An 18,703-nucleotide genomic window follows, 5' to 3' on the forward strand; every position below is an offset into this window, starting at 1 on the left:
GGGTCAAATCTGGCCTAACGGTCCACCGACAAATCTGGCTGGACCTCCTCAAAATCTACCGCTCCACTCTAGCCTCGGCCAAATCGTCCTTCTACTCCAGGATAATCCTGGAGGCGAAGGACAACCCCAGGCTACTGTTCTCTACCACATCCCAACTCCTCCGTCCCCCCCGCCACCCCGCGCAGGTCATCTCCTCCAACCTTCACTGCGAGGAGATGCTGGATTTCCTTGAATCCAAGATCAAGGGAATCCGCTCCGCGGTCACTTCCCCTCCAACATCCACCCACCACCCACCCCTTCCCTCCCACACTCCGACTCCTACCCATCCTCCCCTACACACCTTCGTACCCGTTTCCCCATCCTCTGTCACCAAACTCATCCTCTCCCTGAAACCCACCACCTGCTCCCTTGACCCCATCCCCACTCCACTCCTTATCTCCCAGCTCCACCTCCTTGCCCCACATATCACAGACATCGTCAACCTGTCCCTCTCCTCTGGCTCTATTCCCATTCCCTTAAAAACTGCCACCATCACTCCCACCTTAAAAAAACCCTCCCTTGATGCGTCGCAGCTATCAAGCTACCGGCCCATCTCCAACCTCCCCTTCCTATCCAAGGTCCTGGAACGAGTTGTCGCCTCCCAGCTGCGCTCTTTCCTCTCCAACCATTCACTATTCGAACCCCTTCAGTCGGGTTTCCGTGCTGCCCATAGCACAGAAACTGCCCTGGTCAAGGTCACCAATGACATCCTGACCATCTGTGACCAGGGCTCCCTCTGCCTCCTCGACCTATCGGCAGCATTCGATACGGTCGACCACGCTATCCTCCTCCACCGCTTGTCCTCCCACCTAAACCTTCAAGGCCCTGTCCTTGAGTGGTTTAGGTCGTACCTCTCCCACCGTCTTCACTTTGTCTCCACAAATGGTTTTTCCTCCACCCCCCGCACTGTCTCGTGTGGTGTCCCTCAGGGCTCTGTCCTCGGTCCCCTCCTCTTCACCCTCTATATGCTCCCCCTGTGGTGACATCATCCGCAGACATGGGGTTAACTTCCACATGTATGCGGATGACACCCAACTCTACCTTTCCTCCTCTACCCTCAACTCCACGACCCCCGATGTCCTGACAGCTGCCTGTCCGACATCGAGTCCTGGACGAGAGATAACTTTCTTCAGCTCAACGTGCGCAAAACTGAGGCCCTCCTGATTGGCTCACGTCAGCGCCTCCGCACCTCAGGCGCTGACAGCATCAGCATCCAAGGCTGCACTCTCCACCTCTCAAAGCCATCAGGAACCTCGGTGTTCTGTTCGACCCTGAGCTGTCCTTTCTCCCCCATATCCGCGCCACAACTGGCACCGCCTTCCATCACCTCCGGAATGTCGCCAGACTACGGCACTACCTCACCCCTCACGCTGCTGAAACACTGGTCCACGCCTTTATCACCTCAAGGCTGGACTATGGGAACTCTCTCCTCGCCGGCCTTCCCGGCCCTCCCTCCACACTGCAGGTCATTCAGAACTCTGCAGCTCGTGTACTGTCCCGCACCAGGCTTCGGGACCACATCACTCCCACCCTCGCTCGCCTCCACTGGCTCCCCATCCCCCAGAGGATCGAATTCAAGATCCTCATCCTCACCTACAAGGCCATTCACGGCCTCGCTCCCTCCTACCTCTCCAACCTACTATCCCCCTACCTACCTGCCCGTACCCTCCGTTCCTCTGGCTCCGGTCTGCTCCACATCCCCCGCCCCAACCGCCCTACCATCGGTGGCCGGGCCTTCAGCCTCTCAGCCCCGAGGCTCTGGAACTCTATCCCCCAGTGCCTTCGCCGCCTCCTCCCTTTCCTCCTTCAAGGCCGGTCTCAAGACCTTTCTCTTTGACCATGCCTTCAGCTCTCCTCTCGACTCTCTACCCCCTCCTCGCTCCCTCCCTTCCCTCCCCTTCCCCTGACCATTTCCCCCTTGCTCGGGTCCTGACCCAACTGTACAGCGCCTTGGGACGTCCTCCCGACGTGAAAGGCGCTCAATAAATGGAATCTTGTTGTTGTTGTTGTTGTTGTAACTCATCCCCTTCATCCCTGGTACTAACCCAGTAAATCTACGCTGCACTCCCTCCAAGGAAAGTACATCCTTCCTTAAATGAGGAGACCAAAACTGGACGCAGTATTCCAGGTGTGGTCTCACAGGGCCCTATACAGTTGCAGTAAGACTTCCCTACTCTTATACTCTAATTTTTTCATAATGAATGCTAACATACCGGTTGCCTTCCTAATTGCTGCTGCACCTGCAGACTAACTTTCTGTGATTGGTGTACAAGGAGACCCAAGTCCCTCTGGACACTAACACATTCCAATCTCTCCCCTTCTGAAAATAACCCGCTCTACTGTTTTTGCGACGGAGGTGGATGACTTCACACTTCCCTACATTATACTTCATCTGCCACCTCCCTGCCCAATCACCTAACCTATCTATGTCTTACTCCATTTTTTTAATGTCGTCCTCTGTGTTGACACTTCCTCCTAGTTTTGTGTCATCCGCGAATTTAGATATATTAACTTCGATGTCCTCATCTCGATCGTTGATGTAGATGGTAAATAGCTGAGGCCCAAGGACTGATCCTTGTGGCACTCCACTAGTCACATCCCGCCAATCTGAAAAGGACCCGTTTATCCCTACTCTTTGTTTCCTACCATTAACCATCCCCCAATCCACGTTAATATGCTCCCCCCAATTCCATGGGCCCTTATCTTTTGGACTAACCTTTTATGCGGCACCAACTCTACCTCTCTGCCTCCGCCCTTGACTCCAGGACTACTGCTGTCCTGACAGAATGTTTGTCAGACATCAAGTCCTGGATGAAAGCTAACTTTCTTCAGTTGTACGTCAACAAGACCCAGGCCCTCCTGATTGGCTCCCGACAGCGCTTTCACACCTCAGGCACTGACAGCAAAACCATCCATGGATGCTCACTCCACCTTACTAAGCCAGTCCAGAACCTTGCTGTCTTGTTTGACCGTCAACTATATTTCATAGAATCACAGAATAATACAACACAGAAGGAGGCTATTCGGCCCATCGTATCTGTGACGGCTCTTTGAAAAGAGCTTTCCCATTCAACCCCACTCCCCCACTCTCTCCCCATAGCTCTGCAAACTTGTCCTCCCCAAATAATTATCTACTTCTCTCTTAAAAGTTGATATCGAATCGGCTTCCACCAGCCTTTCAGACAATGCATTCCAGATCTGAACAACTCGCTGTGTGAAAACATTTCTCCTCACCTACCCTCTGTTTCTTGTATCAACTATTTAAATCGGTGTCCTCGGGTTACCAACCCACCCACCAGTGGAAATCGTTCCGCCTTGTTCACTCTATCAAATTCACTCACAATTTTGAAAACTTCTATTAAGTCTCTTATTAACCTTCTCTGCTCCAAGGAGAATAATCCTTGCTTTTCTACCTCTCCTGATAACTGAAGCCCTCATTCCTGGTGCCATCCTGGTCAATCTCCTTTGCATCCTCTCCAATGCCTTGACATCCTTCCTAAAATGTGGGGCCCAGAACTGAACACAGTCTGTAGCTAAGGCCTAACCAGTGTTTTATAAAGATTCATCATAACTTCCTGACTTGTGTACTCTGTGCCCCTATTTATAAAGCCGAGTATCCCGGATGCTTTCTTAACAGCTTTATCTACCTGTCCGGCCACCTTCAAAGATTTACTGATATGAACCCCCAGGTCTCTCTGTTCCTTCACTCCCTTTAAGATTCTACCATCAGCTTATATCCTTTCTACCCCACATCCATGACATGACCCGATCTGCCTTCACTCACATCCGCAACATCACCCGGCTCCGCCATTGTCTCTTACCGCAGGCCGCCGAAACCCTTATACATGCATTCATAACATCCAGACTTCACTACACAAACTCCTTGCTTGTCGGCCTCCCCAACTCCTCCCTCCATAGGCTGCAGATTATCCAGAATTTTGCAGCCCATGTCCTCTCCCACACCAGACTCCACGACCCTATCACCCCCATCCACACCCCACTCCATTGGCTTCCCATCACACAGTGGATACTGTTCAAGATCCTGGTCCTCACCTTCAAAGCCCTCCATGGCATTACTCCCCCTTACCTCTGCGACCTCCTAACCCCCTACCTGCTCGTTCCCTCCTCTCAGTGGGCTCTGACCTGCTTCACATCCCCCGCCTCATCCACCCCATTGGCGGACGGGCCTTCTGCCACTCTACCATCTGGAACTCTATCACGCAGTCCCCCTACCTCGCCCCCTCCATTGCCTACTTGAAGATCTGAAAACCCTCCTCTTTGACCGTGCCTTAAGTCACACTCCTTCCCCCCTTGCCCTCCACGATCCCAACCTCAAACTCGGATCCAAAACATTGATTGTCCAGCGCCTTGGGACATCCTTGCAACATGAAAGGCACTATGCAAAACTAATTTTGTTGTTGTTGTTGTTGTCGTCTTGAACCACTTCATAGAATTTCCTGTCAAATGTAATGGGTACATGTCCGATTCTTTGCCTGGCATTGTGGACACAACATAAACAACAAAATTAACAACAACAAATAGCATTTATGTAGCGCCTTTCATGTCGGACATTTCTGTGTTTATGGGCCTGTCACTGAGAGCAAGTGTTGTCGCTAGTCTGGCCCGTGAACTCTGATGTTGATTATTGTAAAATTCTGAGCCATAAGACTCTTTGATCATTAATAAAAGTATTTTATGATGTGCCATCAAACTAACGTCTATTTAAATTGGTATCAACTTGGCTTGAATTTTTTAGGTTTGCTGTTTATGCTGCAAACCCACATGGCAAATTGTACGTTTTTTTTAAAAAAAAGTCTGTGTATTTTTATAACTAATTGAACTTAGATGAATGGGTTCATGCAGAAGAGTTGGACATCAGTGTTCAATTTCTCTTTGCATTCGTTCACATATTTATCCTTGTCATGTCTGGAACTTACTCAAAAAGTTTTTCTTTAAAAGATATTTGGTTCTTAAATCAACAAAACCACATTAATGTCTCATCTTGTCGCATAAAACAATCTTGAATCTTAAAGCTTCCAGGCCTGCAAAATTCAGTTTGATAATCTGTCATGAAATCTATATATTTTTAAGACCGTCGCAGACATTGATGCATCTAAATCATTGTTGAGATGGCAGTTTTGAGTTACGGTTAAGTGTTCACTTCACACAAGCTTAAAATATGAATGATTCTATCTTGTATACTCCAGCAGATGATAATAAATCTCTGTTCTGGGGATGCTCAACCTTTGTCAGTGTAACATAATACTAATGCTTACATTTGGTATAATGCCTTTTACACCAAGAGGACGTCTCAAAGTGCTTTACAGGATCTGCTGGTAAATTAGTAACTGTGGAGTTTGTTCATGAAATGTGACAGTTAATTTACATGTTGCAATGTCCCACAAACAGCCATAGAGTGAGTGACCTATTTTATCTGGGGGATTATTGGCCAGCACACTGGGAGAGAGAAACTCCCTTGCCTTTTTGAATAGTGCCGTGGGATCTTTAACTGCCACTTGAATAGGCAGCAGGGACCTTGGTTTAACATCTCATCTGAAAGACGGCACCTCAGTGAGGTGCTGAGGGTGTTCTGCATGACTGATGCCCTTCGTCTCGCTCCCTCCCTTCCCATTTTCAGGTCTCTGCTGAAGACCTTTCTTTTTGTGCCTTTGATCACCTTCCTCCCCCTGGAGGGCGCTATATAAATCCAAGTTGTTGTTGTTGTTGTTGATGTGTTGTGGCTGTGCGCTGACTCAGCAGAGTGATGAGTTTCTTTTGGATGCGGAACCATTTACCACAAGGGCTATTGAGGGAGCGGTATTACATTGTGGCTGAATTAATATAATCATTCAAAGGGGAATTAGGTAAGCACCTCAGCAGTAAAACTGGGAGCAGGAATTCTTCCCACTCATTCCCGTTACCCCTGCAAGCCAGAGCCCTAACAGATGGGGCAGTCATAGCTGAACAAGCTTGCCAGAACTTACAGCCAATGGGCAAGCTATGCAGTTTTATTTGGTTTAACTCTGGGCAGGATCCCATGTACACTATGGGAACCCCCCAAGCTTTAGCTCTGGCCAACCTATGCCTAATACTCTCAGGAATTAGGTATCCAGGATGCTTCACCCCCTGGAGAGAGTGTGCGTTCCATTCCAGACAAAGGACATTTCCATTTGTAGATGACATACATATGTGAAACTCTCAGTTATGTTTGGAAACTCTTAGGCACGGTGATGGGTTTCCACATGTGTCAAACACCCAAAAAAAATGTAGGGAATGAGCTGGAAAGTGGTATTTACAAAGATTTACAAAGACTGTACAGCACGGAAACAGTCCATGATAGTGTTTATTACTCCACACAAGTCTCCACCCCATTCCTTGCTCCTGCCCGCACCATTCTATTCCCCTCATCCTCGTGTGAAGATATAGCTTCCTGGTATCTATACTATTTGATTCAACCATTGCTTCAGACAGTGAGTTCCAGCATCTCTGCGTATCAAAAACTTTTATAATTTTAAACACTACTCTTAGGTCCCTCTTAAACTCCAGCAAAAAGGCCCAACCTATCCAGTCTATCTGATAGCAGTGACATGACATCCCTGGTGTCATTCTTGTAAACCTACGCTGTACTCTCTGCATTGCTGCTATATCCTTCCAGGAGTCCTGTAGCTCAGTGGTAGAGCAAGCAAGAAACGTGGCTTCGATTCCCGGCAGGGCGAAATCTTGGGCAAGTATTTACTTACTAGTCCTTACTTCTCACGCCTGATAATAATCCCTCAAGAAAAAACAATAAGAAAAAAAATTGGTCACTTCAATCCATGACTATTTGTAGGACACTGCTGAATGCTGCCATGTTGCCATGTTTCGCCCACAAGTATACAGTCAATTCACTTTACAGTATATTCTGTGAAGTGCTTTGAGACATCTAGAAGACGTCAAAAGTGCTATATCAAATGCAAGGATTATTATTATTATTATTATTATTATTATTATTATTATTATTATTATTATAGTGTGGAAACCAGAATTGGACACAGTACTCCAAATAATCTAACCGAGGTTTTGTATAAATTCAAACATCACCTCTTTTGACGAGTATATCTAGCCCTCTGGATATAAAGCCTAAAACCCCACTAAATTTTCTGATAGCCTTCTCTAGCTGTATAGCTACTTTTAGAGATTTGTGGATATGAACCCCCCAGATCTATTTGCTCCTCCACTTCTCTTGGATTCCTAGGAATTAATTAAAAGACACAAATGTGGCACTGGCACTGGCACAGGCTTAATAGGGTGAATGACCTCTTTATTTGCTGAAAATGTTAGTTTATTTGTGTTTTGAGACAGAGCTGAATAGTTTCAGAATTTAATCCAAGTTCCAGTGGTTTTGTGCTGAAACCCATTACTGAGATGCCAGAAGGTCCTGATCAACAGTAGTTTTTTTTTGCTGGTGAAATGTTAACGGTCCCATGGTACTATTTGAAAAGAGAAGAGTTTTTCCCGATTTCCTGACCAACAAACCCCCAAGATAAAACTGAACATTCACTTCATGGCTGGCTGTGGAACATTACTGTGCTCAAATCAACTTTCATGTTCATCTACACAATACACAGTCACTTTATAGTAAATCCTGTGAAACCCTTTGAGACATCTTATTGATGTGAAAGGCACTGTTCCAAATGCAAGGATTGTTATTACTATAACTGTTATTCAAATAACATTGAGAAAACTGCAAGGTTTATGGTTTGGCTCAAGTAATATAATGATCTGGAGCACAATAATAAGAAAGTATTGGTTAGAAATGGTGGGATCAGTAATATTTATCCCATTAGGGCATTTGTATTAAAAAGAATTTAAAAGGCCTCAATCACCAGTTTGGTTTTGGCATTGGGAGGCATTATCTGTAATGAAGAGTGGATCTGTATCCAAGGAGTGTAAAGGGACTGCGTGAGGTTTGAAGAAGATGCTGGCTGGTTGCCCACTGAGTAGGCCTGAATGTTACATCTGGAAGCTCTTAGCATTAAAGTGAAATACAGCAAAGAGAAGCTGGACCTAATCCTCAATGCCCAGTCATTTTAATGCCAGACCCTGGGGGTTGGGAAGGAGGGTGTTGACTTGAGGAGAAATGATGATTGCAATAGTGGTTTGGTAGGAGATTTGGAATAACATACAGTTGGGTTTGTGGACCACCTTCCAGATGTTTCACAACTTAACAGGACCCTTGAGCTGTAAGGAAGACAGCTGTAGATCTGATGGTGGAGCCTTCAGGGCGAAGGTTGAAAATATATAACTGTGTTTGGGTCCAAATAGATTTTAATGAGTTGATTGTACCACACAGGGACAGGGGAATGTCTTGTCAGTGTCTACGGATTAGGCTCAGTGTTTGAATTGAGGTTTGGAGACCTATTGTTCTGCTTGTCCCTTCGCTCAGCTAACACAGACCTACTGCATGTCTCCCTAACTCCTCCGTGCCACCATCAGTGGCTGTGCCTTTAGCCACTACACCTCTAACCTTCAAATCTCCACGCCTCTGTCCTTATCTATCTTTATATCCCACCTAAAAATCTATCTCATCAACCGTGCCACCTCCCCTTGCCCCTTTTTCCTTGCTCAGCATCGAACCCCGACACTGTAGAGTGCTCCAAGATGTTATCCTACTGTGAATAAGAACAACTGGTGAGGAGAGTAGAAATGCAAGTTTTTTTTATAGGGAGTGGGTCTACATATTATTGGACAAATCATAAAATGTAGCATGCCTTTTTTGTTGCACCCTCTCATCTCGAGCGCAATGCCCTGGAGTCATAAAAAACTACTCTCACTTAAGTGGCATCTTTGCTCCTTTGGTTAAAGAGCAAATTTAGAAATGTAAAAAACAAATGAATTTTATCTCTCATTTCTGCTGCTCTATTTTTTAACGTTGATCAAACCCTTGACAAGGAAAGATTCAATTGGAGTAAAGGTTCCAATTAGATTTTTAATGAGTAAAGTGAAGCGTTCAGCAATATACAGAAATGGACAACACAGTAGGAGGCCATTCAGACCATCATTTCATGTCAGTGATTGTTCCTCCACTAAGCCATCATCCAGTCTAATCGCAATTCTCTGCTGACTTCCTTCCCCTCTAATACCCTTCCTCCCACGTGGAGTCCTGTAGTGTATTGGTTAGAGCTCTCCCTCGCAAGCGAAAGGACCCAAATTTGATTCCCGGGCGGGGAGAAACCTTAGGCAAGTTTCCTTCCTCTACATGCCTCTATTCACCTAGCAGTAAGTAGGGACCTTGTTAGTTGATTGGTGGATCACTTTCAGGGATTAATAAACCATGCCATAAAATAAAATAAATAATAATAATAAGTTGGTCACTCAATGCTTGACTGTTTGTGTGCAATTGGCTGTTGCATTTAGCCCAATATAGGGTCAATTCACATTACAATATATTCTGTGAAGCGCTTTGAGACGTCTCAATGATGTGATAAGGCGCTATATCAAATGCAAGGATTATTATATTGTTAGTATTATGTGTTCTGTTAAATTCTCTTTTAAATATAGGCTGCTAAGCAAATGGGATTGATAAACGAGAAGGGTCTTATTATGTGTTACACTCTATGTGACCTGAGTGCCAAGGCAGACCTTTGCTGTCTGAACAAGTCCTTATTTTTTACATGAGTCCAGACAGTGAGTCTTGGCTAGGGATTGAGCTGTGCGGAATTGTAGCTAAGCTCCATATTGTCCTCACCTGATGTTCTTGTACATGCGTTTGTTCACTTGGGTCATTGGATATCAGTCAGGAAGCTTTTCTCTTTTTCCATAATCCGGGAGCATTGAGGCGAATTGCAGTGGACAAACCTTAACGATTTTCCAAGTCTTTGTTGCTGGTGAGAATCAAGTTCAGCAGCCCGGCTTTTAAGGGAGCTCTGAAATGTTTATTTCAATGCAAGGCTTATAACAATGTAATAGATGTCCACAGATACATTTATTGAAAGAAATCTGCAAACGTTCAGCCACACTTCAAAGTATTCCAAGAACATTTGAAGCAGCGCTTTATAGTCAGTCTCTGAAGCAGAAGCTCCTTTCAAACCCACCCATCAAGAAGCTCTCAGTAAACACATAGTAAATAAGAACATGTGTTGGTTCTATTTCCCCCAATATGCAACATAGCAATTATGGAATCAAAGGAGTTTAGAGCACAGGAGGAGGTCATTTTGCTCATCATGTTTATGCAGGTCCTTGTTCTCTCCTCACCACCACACTCAAGCTTTGCACTCAATCCCATTTTCTAGCTTTTTCTCCCTATGCTGTAATGCTATTTTCGCTCAATAAGCGGCCTGATTCCCTTTAAACTGATGTGCTGAAATTGGCTTCAAATCCACTTGTGGTTTATAAAGCTTTTTTCTGATTCAAATAACTGTGTGTAAAAAAAATCATTTCTCTTATAACTGGATCCTTTTTTTCTAGTCTAAGAGAAAATACACGGGATTGCTGTTCAGTGACTGTGCATTTTGTAGGCGAACTCAGCAGTCAATTTGTGCACAACTATGTCCCAAAAACAGCCATGAAGTGAATGAACACTTTTATCTGGAGGTTGTTGGCTGGAACACCAGTAATTCCCATCTCTTTTTGGATCGTGCCATTGGATCTTTAATGTACACAGACAGGACCTTGTTTTGACGTCTCATCTGGAAGATGGCATCTTTGACAGTGCGGAGTTCCCCTCAGTGCTGTACTGGATCAGCAGCCGAGACTGTACGCTCAAAGGCCAAATGTGGCGTGCCAAGGTTACGCCAAAAGAAAAGGGAACGGGAGTGGTAAGTATCCTGACCACAGCGTTGTAGCTACATGAAAAGCTTGAAAGGCAGAATGCAAACTTTGTTTCAAAACCATGGGAAAATTATGCAAAGAATTATAATGTGTTACAACTGTGCTGAAAAGGGTAGAGTCAATCCAGTTGGCAGGCAAAGCAAGTCAGTGGCTTCCAAAATATTTTTTTTTGTAAATTAGAATGTAGCATTTCAGATCAAACATGGTCTCCTGCAGGGGCTTTTTGGGGGTAGGACGTCATTTCAACAAGTTAATGAAAACCGAATTCAGCACATTGATCTAATCATTCAGTGGATTGTGGAAAGGGAGCTTTAAGCCAGTTATGACTCCAACACAACCGGCCAGTCAATGAGATCTGAGCGTGTAGGAAGTTTCTCTAACACTTGACTGGAAAGCTTGAGCAATATTGTGAAACCTCTTCAGAAAAACTAGATTTTTAAAACTGTTGTTTTGATATTCATGTGTGCCAAGAAAATCATTTTAACTAACTCCTTGCATTTGATACAGCACCTTTAATATTATAATAATAATAATCCTTGCCTTTGTCATAGCGCCTTATCACATCTTCGAGACATCTCAAAGCGCTTCACAGAATATACTGTAAAATGAATTGACTGTATATTTGTGGGCGAATCCTGGCAGCCAATTGCGCACAGCAGCTTCCCACAAACAGATGTGGATTGAGAGACCAAATTTTTTTGGATTATTACCCCTGGAAACGTGATCAGCCAATTGACTAACAACCAGGTTCCTACTTACTGCTAGGTAAACAGAGGTGTGTGGAGTAAGGAATCTTGCCCAACATTTCGCCCTGCCCGGGCATCAATCCCAGGTTCTCTCGCTTGTGAGGCAAGTGCACTAACCACTGAGCTACAGGACTCCACATTGGGAGGATGTCTTAAAGTAATCGACTGTAAAGCGTAGTGACTGCACATTTTGTCGGCCAACATGACAGTCAGTCTACATACAATGTTCCACTAACCACAACTCTGTGCTCCTTTAACTGGAGGAGTTGCTGGAGATTCTAATTTAAGCAACTTGTGGTTTGAAAAGGTTTATAAAAATGTTTAGTACAACACTGGGCTGCTCTTGTCATTCCATTGACTTCCATTGTCATTCCATTGGAGTCAATGAATTGACATCACAGAGACAGTGAGCTAGCTGTAGGGAGACATGTTCCTCAGGGCTTATTGCATTGGCAGTTATTGGACTTTTGTTGTCTCAACAACTCTTGGAAGTCCTGGTTAGTGAGGTGATCTGAGATAGACACGGGGAACTGCTATGCATTTAGCAAGTTAATAACATACACTGCAAATATTGAAAATAAATCAATTCTGATTTCAATTCAGTTCTGGAAATTGAGAGTGAATTTTATGCACGTTTTATATGTTTGCATACAAAGCCTTTAAAGCTATACTTTGAACTTTAGTACCGATACAGATGAATAAATAGCTCTTAATGCACCACATTTTATTTCACTTCAGTGAAATCTCTGACTTCCAGTACACTGGAACAGTTTGCTCTCTTTCTCCAAATCAGGCTCATGAAGTCCTGATGTGGTTAGAATGTGGAGCTCACTGTCAGAAGCTATTTGTTTCTGTGTTGTATCACTCTATTTAGTCTGGCTTGGTTTGGTTGGGTTGGTAGCACGCTCACCTTTGAGTCAGAAGGTTGTGGGTTCAAGCTCCACGTTGGGACATGGAACTCGTAGTCTAAGCTGACGCTCCAATTCAACATTGGGGGTTTGCTGCATTGTCAAGTGCCACCCTTCGGATGGCCACGTCTGCCCGTTCAGGTGGACGTTAAAGATCCCGTGGCACTGGTGGAAAAGGGAAGACAGTTTCTTCCAGTGTCTTGGCTGATAATCTTCAAATAAAATGTAATTCATTGGCTATTTGTGGAACATTGCTGTGCACATGTTGGCTGCTGTGTTTGTCTACAACACATAGTCACTGTACTTTAGAGTAAATCCTTAAAAGCGCTTTGGGATGTTCTCCCAATGTGAAAGGCGCTATACCGAATGTAAGGATTATTATTATTATGTAACTCTATGTACCTATAATTAAATAATGCATTTATATCTTGTTTTCGCTTCAGCCCACCCCACGTGTTAAGCAGAGGAATTAAAAGCAAAAGGCAACAGATTACATATTTATTTCATTTTATTTCATTCCTGCAATGTACAGTAAGTGACATCCATGGAGATATTACAACCTGGAAGTCATCCATTACGCAGGTCAAAATGATGTAAAAAAAAAATGTTTTTGAAGAAAACCACAATGTGTAATACATTTTTCTTATTCCGGAAAAAAAATTGGAAACCCCAATGATTGACGATATTTATAATTGGAAACCATCAATGTGTGTGTACCGGATTTGGTGATTTATGTACTGAAAAAAAAGAAGAAAAGGATGGCAATACTTTTAAGGAATTAATAATGGAGATGACCTCTGTTCAGAAAAATGTGACCATTATTTTATGGTCCAATACTTTTCTCCAGCTGGTAACATAAGACCAAGTTGTGTATTCTTCATAGTTGAGCATGGCCGGATTTGATGGTCCAGTAGACATTTCTTCCAAGCTTTCTTCTCAGTTTCATGCATTCGGATGTTACATTTAAGGATGGCCAGTTTACAGAAACACAGAGTAACATTGTTTACACGCATTGAAACCTCCATGCAGCTTCCTACAGCATCACAGTACCTTAACTGCCATAGGACAAAGATTCCGAACATTAACCTTAACAAAACACAAGACAAGACAACAAGCAAATAAACCGCAAAGTGTTCGTCCCAAAGAGGGGATATTTGTTTTGGTCTTATATGAATCATCCTCACTAAAATCTCTTTTTAATCTGTGTTGCATTTCTCCAATGCCCTGGCTTAATGCCAAACCCATAACACGCTCCAATTTGAGACCTTCCAAAGGAGTTAATTCTATGTCAACAATCTCTTCAGTGAGGATCTGGATAAAGCTCTGGTTAAGAGCAAAACTGAAGGTTAGAAGGATGAATGCAGGCATCGCTGATTAAACATTGCAGTTCATGTAGTATTGGAACATTAGCTGGGAATGTCAGTAATGGAATGCTGCTGATATGGCTTAATAATATAGATTAGCCCCCATTGCCCTTGGGAAATGGGGAGAGATTCCACATGCTGTTTGATACTGTTTGATTCAGGTGATTAGAGACATTAGCCAAAGTTCACAACAGGGCAATTTGCATTAGTTCTACAGCCATCAGATGGAAGGTGATTAATACACATTGAATTACCTCATTTTAGACTTGATCTGGTATCTTGCCTCTAAGTCAGAAGGTTGTTCAAGCCCCACGTGTGGACTTCAAATTTCTGGTCACGGCTGGCACACTGACACTGATGGTACTATTCAAAAAGAGTTTCTCCTGGTCCCCTGGCTGACAATTTGTCAAATAAATTTGTCAAGTCACTCAACGGCTGTTTGTAACACATTGCTGCGTACCATTGGTTGCCATGTTTGCCTACAAACACAGTCATTACCATTTACAGTAAATCTTGCTTTGAGATATCTCAACCTGATAAGGCACTACATCAAATGTGAGAATTATTATTGTTTTCTTTGAATGAAAAAACAAAGTCCCTCTTAATAGCAGCATATATATTTTAAACTATTAAAAAAATCAGCCTTCTTCCCCACACCCCCCCACACCCCCCCACACCCAAAATCCTCTTTCGCACTTTCCGTAATAGTTTTACTTCAAACAATGCCGAAATATTTGGGACTGCATCACTTCAGAAACTCAAGCCTTTCGCGTTGTACAAACACTTCCATAGAATGTGCTGAAAGTTTGATTTTATTGCTAAATGATTTTGAGAAGTTATTTCAGATGTTTTTAATCCATCAACTAATCCACCATCTGTTCCTGGTTTAGGGAGAGAAACAAAAACCCTCACTTGCAGAAATTAGTTTATTTTGGATTAATTTTCAAAAAAAATCTTCATCGAGACCCAATAAAATGTCAAACACCGAGTCTCTAGACATATTGAACATTGCCGAGTGCACCTTCTAAATTAGGATAATTTTTCGGGAAATGGTTTAATTGCTTTTTAAGTCCAGACTAATGGCAAAACATTCTATTACTCCATACTATTATTCTCAAGTTACTCTTCGGCAAGCAGCTGGTAGTTGAGAAATACCTTTATCTGCTTAAGTGAAACCATGCAAGATTTGTATCAGAGGAACCAACTATGTGCTGGGTTGTTAACAAAGAATTAAGAAAATAATTGCTACAGTGATTATCTATCGGATAAGAGGTGACTGGCAAAAAGTTACAAAATGTTCTGTCATTTGAGACGTTTTCATGTCATAAACCATAAGACCAAAGTTTGAGAGATTTATGAATGTCAACAGAATCTAGAGATTGAATTCTTACCTTAAATTCACTGCAGGGCACTTTTAAAAAATTGTTTTCACTCTTTCAATCTGTTATACAGAAACGTGGAGCTGAACAGAGGGGATATGGCATATGTGAAACATAAGGAGAGGGATGAGAATCATATGATGTAATTATAACACACATTACCAAATTCTCTTTCATTTAAGGAGTGTTTAACCACGTTTTTCACAGAATTGAAAAAGAATCATTTTCAGACCTTTCCTTTTGAAATTCAAATTGTAAAGTGTAAAATTTTGATTCTTGTGTGTAATAATAATATTAATAATCTTTGCACTTGATATAGCATCTTATCACATCACCGAGATGTCTTGAAGAGCTTTACAGAATATATTGTGTGTGTATATGAGGGTTGCAATATATAACAACAATTTGCATTATACAATAATAATAATCCTTGCATTATATATAGCGCCTTATCACGTGCCTTAGACGTAACAGTGCTTCATAGAATACATTGTAAAGTAAATTGACTGTATATTTTTTGGGCAAAACATACAGAACCTTCATATATAGTTTCCTTCACATACATCTTGGAGTTCTTTACAGAGATGGTTGAGGGGTGGGGTGGGGAGGCGGTGTTGGAGGTATGGCTTTAGGATGTAGGTTCCTTGGTGGCTTTTGAAGATAGAAAGGGAGGGGATGAGAGGGAGGGTTTGAGGGAGTGTTCATATGGGGCAGGAGATGTGCAGCAGGTCCGTGTTTGCTGAATGAAGGGGCGAGCAAGAGAGAGATGGTGGAAAAGATCAAAGGTGGGTGGGTGGTGAGAGTGTTAAGAGATTTACAGGAAATGGTCTTGATGTTGATGTGCTGGCGGACAGTAGAGCTTGTGAGGATGGGGGTGATGGACATGCAAAACCCCAGGTGGGTACTGATGCTGTCGGTGGAGTTTTGGATACGTTTGTGGATAGTGGAGCTGGGTAGAAGTGAGTGTGAGAAGCCAAGTTGATGACAAAGATACAAATATTAATCTCTGTTTTAATGCAATCTTTTTCTTGCCCACCACAATGGTCCCCAGGACAGCAGCTAAAAGTAGCTTCAGATGACTTGAAAAGTCATCTTCACTCACACTAAACAGATGATCTTGCATTGGGTAACTGTTGGAGATTGGCTAAAACCAATAGCTTGCCATTGAGAGTACTGTCTGGCAAGCTTCCCATTGGTTGTCCAGGGAAGACCACACTCCCTGTTAGGACTTGCAGGGTTAACAGTGCAAACTTCCAACTATTTCACAATAAGATGTTATTGGAGGGACCTGATAAATACTTTTCTTAAAGGTTAACACCGTTGGAGGAAAAGCAGTAAAAATATTCAGGAGGATCAATTTCAGTCAGGATCCTCATTGCTATGAATTAAAGCTCTTTGGAGAGACAACACCAAATGATAGTACGAGGGAAGAATGCTGGAATGTGTATAATTTGAGATGACACCAGTGGGGCGCGGGGTGGAGTGGGGGGGGGGGGGGGGGGGGGAGGGTGGTGTTTAGGGTTAGGGTCAATTTCTCTACCCTCTCCTCCGATACTGTGGCATTGGCTGCATCCTCTTCTTTTGTGAAGACAAATCAAAGTACTCATTCAGTCTGTCAGCCACGCCCTCTGCCTCCACAAGAAGATTTCCTCTTTGGTCCCTAATTGGACCCACCCTCCCTTTGATTAACCTTTTATTCTTTATACGCTTATAAAATACCTTAGGTTTTCCTTTTATGTTACCCACTAATCTTTTCTCCTACAATCTCTTCACCCCTCTTATTTCCTTTTCCAGTTCTCCTCTGTACTTTCTGTATTCTATTTGATTATGTTCTGCCTTCATTCCTTGGAGATGAATTGCTCAAAGGTAAAATGCTTGGTAATAATAATATAATAATAATAATCCTTGCATTTGATATAGCGCTTTTCATGTCTTCTAGACGTCTCAAAGTGCTTCATAGAATATGCTGTGTAATTTTGTTTGTTTTTTGGAGGGATTATTATTAGGCTCTGCGTGGAGTAAGGAAACTTGCCCAAGGTTTCACCCCCGCCTGGAATTGTACCCAGGTGTCTCACTTGCAAAACGAGTGCTCTCACCACTGAGCTACAGGATTCCAGCATGGAATGGAATGCCAGCATCGAATTCACATCTGTGATGGCCTCAGTGGTCTGGTTTATGAGTCAGGTGAGTCCACATTATTTCAGGGCGCTGCCGAAGACAGCATATCCAGTGGGGTGAATCAGCAGAGGGAATCCCTACTCTGAAACCGCCAGGGATTCTTCCCATTCAGCTCCTGTTAACCCTACAAGATAAAATCCCACAGCGGGTGATGGTGCTCTCATTGGAAAGCTGTGAGTTTTTAGCTGATTAAACCTCAGCAGTTACCCAACGGACACTCTGGGGTCCCTGAGCCTTGTCTCTTGCACTGGAATTAGGTAAACATCTCTCTGGAGAGAGTACACATTCCATTCCAGGAAATTTCAATGTGTATAACAACAACAAATTACATTTATAAAGCATCTTTCACGTCGGAAGGACGTCCGAAGGTGCTGGACAATTAAGGGTTTGCACCCGAGCTGGGGATTGGAATCAGGAGGGATGGAGGGTAACGGATTGGGGTGGGAGATGGTATACAATGTGCAATGTTTATTAATCGTGAAATTCAGTTAGTTTGGCTACTCTTTAGTATGGTGATGGTTTTCCGCATGAGTCAAACATTACAAATGTAGCATTTTCAAACAAATATTTGTATAGCTCCCGGTGGAAACTCTGTCACAAATTGTACAATTAGTGTGAATGTGTGTAGCATCCATCATCTCTGGGAAATTATTTTATTACGGCGTGGGTTCTTCTTTCTAGATAATCAATTGCAGATTGGATTTCCATACTTTGCAGTCGTCTTACCACATTTCATTAATCGTTTAGCAAGGAAATCATGAGAAATTGCTTTGAGCTGTCAGGCACGTTGTAAAACACCAGCCTAAAATGTACAAACACTGTAAAAGAAAGTTATGTCATAGTAATCTGGGAAAGTTTTCAGGCTGTACTTGAAAGAGGGGAGAGAGGGGGCAAGGTGATGGGATTGAGGGAGAATGTTCCAGAGTTTCGGGGCGTAGTGGCTGAAAGCACAACCTCCGATGGAGGGGTGGAGGGTGTGAGGGACAAGCAGGAGGCCAGTGCCAGTTGAGCGGAGGCACCAGGTGGTGGACTGGGGAATGAGGAGGTCGGAGAGGGAGAGAGGATCCAGGGCGTGAAGGGATTTGAACACAAGAGTGAGGATCTTGAAGTCGATCCGTTCGGTGATGGGGAGCCAGTGGAGCTTGGGCCAGAACCAATAAGATGTGGGTACAGAATTTGGTCCGGGTTAGTATGCGGGTGGCAGAGTTTTGAATGAAACTCTGCTGAAAGGAAGGAAAGGAAGGGAAGTTGTGTGGCGTATAAACACCGGCAATGAATGA

Source organism: Callorhinchus milii, unplaced genomic scaffold (assembly GCF_018977255.1).
Source record: "Callorhinchus milii isolate IMCB2004 unplaced genomic scaffold, IMCB_Cmil_1.0 Scaffold10, whole genome shotgun sequence".
In the NCBI taxonomy this organism is placed as follows: Eukaryota; Metazoa; Chordata; class Chondrichthyes; order Chimaeriformes; family Callorhinchidae; genus Callorhinchus; species Callorhinchus milii.